The 3204-nt window shown below is 42.4% G+C and overlaps 1 pseudogene; it reads left to right on the forward strand.

Annotated features, from left to right (window-relative positions):
* Window positions 1-259: 259 nt before the first annotated feature.
* LOC139267652 (U5 spliceosomal RNA) lies at window positions 260-389 on the forward strand (annotated as a pseudogene).
* The last annotated feature ends 2815 nt before the right edge of the window (window positions 390-3204 follow it).

The following is a 3204-nucleotide window of genomic DNA, read 5'->3' on the forward strand; positions in this document are numbered from 1 at the left end:
AATAAAAAGCATGTTATTGTTAGAGTGTAGTACTCTGCACAGCCTCCCATAATGGCGCTTCAGATTTTGCAGATGAATGACCAGCTTCCTCATAGAAGAAAAATGATATGTGGAAATGACTTCATCATGTAAAAATTTTTGTTGTGCACCGTGTTACAGTTGGAATTCATATGCCTATTTCTTTGGGTGACCCATTATCATGTGCTGTCGCCACATGCCAATCCATGTCACATCAGCGCTGAAGTTATATACAAAGCAGATACACTGATTTCTCTGCGGATCGTATAAATCTTTCGGCTTTTACTAAAGATTTCCATGGAGAGGAACTTTAGCTTGTAAATTGAGCAGCAGATTGCAGTAACGTTTTTCCTCTTGAACATTGTCAAGTCTCTTTGGGGGTTTAAAGCCATTACATTTGGGTGTAGATGTATTTCTGTTCATGCTCAAATGTAAAAACAAACAACGATGCAAGGAATTCTAGTCTGTCTTCAATCCTCAGTGTTTTTCTTTTAATTTGAGATTAAAGTTAAGGACATTTTATTTTTAGGAAATTGCATTCAACATAGGTCAGGTTTGGTTACAGGCCTAGAAATTCGATGGCACGTGCCTGTTTTTCAGGTGCAAAATGGGTGTCTGAGCATCCAATTTGGCAGATAAGCCACTACAAGTGCGCCACCTGTCATATTGGTAAAGGCAGAAAAAGAGGCATCCAGGGTCCATGCCTGAAACAAGTGTTAAGCCTTTTGCATATGCAAATAGGTAGAAGATCGACCATGATTTTATTGAATGGTGGAGCAGTCTCGAACTCCTGTTTCTTATGTTCTTATGTTCTGTTTAAAAAAATCCAGAACCAATGGATGTTGAAGTTTGACATCAATTTTTGCAACTGTTTAATTTACAACAGTGATTTTGAGGCAATAACTCTTAAGGAAAGAAATTCCTTCAATTAAAAGAAAGAACTTGCAATTATATGGCGCCTTCCACAAGTTCAGAACATTATAAAGTGTTTTACAGCCAATGAAGTATTTTTCAACAGTAGTCACTATTGTCAGATAGAAACGTGGCAACAATTTGTGCACAGTAAGATTCCACAAATAGCTATGAAGTAATGGGGTAGAAATTACTGGGCCCTCGCCAACATTGGCCCTTGGGTAAGGGGCCGCTGAAGAATCCCGAGTGGTAAGTGGTGGGAATACACAGCCCAGTCCCATTGTGCCCTCACTCAAAAGAGTCTGTTTTAAAAGAAGGCTGCTCACAATAATCAAGAGAATCCGCACTGCTGGAAGCTCATCCAACCTATGCAGCCTCATTTTCCGTGGAGCTGACCGTCTAAATGATTTGTTTGGAGGCCATCAAGGGAGTGGTCAAAGGGGAACTTGGAGGTTTTGTGATAACCTTATCAGGTAAGTCTTCTTGCTTTCCTTTCAAGCTCAACCACTCAATAACATGTTGGCACTTCTCCCCAACAACAGCATGGGGCAATATTGGCATGTTACTGCATGAAGAACCTTGCCTCACATAGCCTAATGTTAACACAACTTCCTTTTCTCCCTGTGTAGGGGCCACCAAAATTGGCATCAGTACCAACAGAAATGAATTGGAAGCTAGCACCTCACACTCCAAATCCTGGAAGCACCAATTCACCTACATTCACCTCATATGAATCTGACAGAGAAGGTGAAGGAAGTACCTGGTGAACATGCATCACAAGTGAGAAAGAGAAAGCAAAGGTGGCAACAGACAAGCAGTAATGGATTTGTCTCTTACTGGGGCTGTCTACAGACCTGCGCCTATTATTCAACAGAAGCTTTTCATGCAGGCCTTTGTGAATCTTCACAGCTTGCTGCATGGAATGGCAGAGAACATGCAGCAGTGCAGCCCCAATATCTGTGGAGGTATTCGAGAGGTTTTTGGGAGCCGGCCAAGTACAACGGAGTGAGTGGCAAGTCCATGGCCATCTGCAGGGGGGTGCCTAAGGACAGAGGGCTAACACACAAATGGAGCATTGCTGACCCATACTGTGCTGCAAGTGAGAGCTCAGACTCCAATTTGCAGGAGTCTCTCACTTCAGGCCTTGAGAGAACCTTGAAAGTAGCTTTACACTCCTTAGCAGCAACCAAGAGTTCGTCCCTGCACAGATTGCTGGCTATTTGCAAGGAGCAGCTAGCAGCTGAGGCACGGCAGAATGAGGCATGGACAAAACATTTATCTGTCAGGGTGATGGCTTCGCCATCAAACCAAGCCGGCCCCCTCAGGTGGCAGATGGAGCAGCCAGCCAGTGCAAGGGCTGAAGAGCTGACTGTCTTAGCAAGGCCATCTCAGGACTACGCATAAAGAGGGAAATTATGATGACTGAGTCACAAGGTCTCCACTGAGTAGCAGCGGCATTTCACTACACTTGCCCTTTCCACTGAAGTGGTACTAAGAAGCAATATGAGCCAAGGAAGTAGATGACATGCTCTTTACATTCTCACGAAAGGTAAGCACTGGGGAACTAAACATTAAAGCAGAGGCACAAAACTTTGTTAGGGAAATAAACTGGTTGCACTTTCATTCTGTGTATATTTATTCTCAGAAGGGACATATGAATGTTGCTGCTGGGAGAAACTATACAGGAATGGTAGTGAAGGCAGTGGTGTTTAGGCCCAGCGTGTTGATAATGGGGCTAGTGTCCACCAGTGCAGCCTTTACATAAAACTCCTGTCAATCAGGGATTCACACACCAGTCTTCCTGGCTGAATATCAGCTTTGGCTATTTCACCTTCCTACTCCTTTGTCACCAATGCGATGAAAAGATGACAAGAGATTCCCCCTCCCATATGAACTCTTAATTAGGTTCTTAATTTTCTCTAGCAAACAGTAATCCACATTCAAGTGATTAGTTATAGCAAAGTTTAAATTGCTTATTTCACTTACATAAACATTAGATTGTGTCCTTGATCAAATTGGTGCATTTCCTTGATTTAATTAGCAGCATTTTCCCTTTGGTCAGAAAGAACTGGTTTGTTCTGATTAAACCTGAAATGTTAACTCTGTTCCTCTCTCCACTGACTGACCTGCTGAGTGTTTCCAGCATTTTATGGTTTTATTTGTGACTATCTGTGTGTTTAGCACAAAGCATTCAAATCTTGTATGATATTGAATATATTTGTGCTCTATTGTAAATGAAGTACTGTTGAATATGTCTGGGAACCTCTACATCAG

Source organism: Pristiophorus japonicus, chromosome 7 (genome assembly GCF_044704955.1).
Source record: "Pristiophorus japonicus isolate sPriJap1 chromosome 7, sPriJap1.hap1, whole genome shotgun sequence".
Classification (NCBI taxonomy): Eukaryota; Metazoa; Chordata; class Chondrichthyes; family Pristiophoridae; genus Pristiophorus; species Pristiophorus japonicus.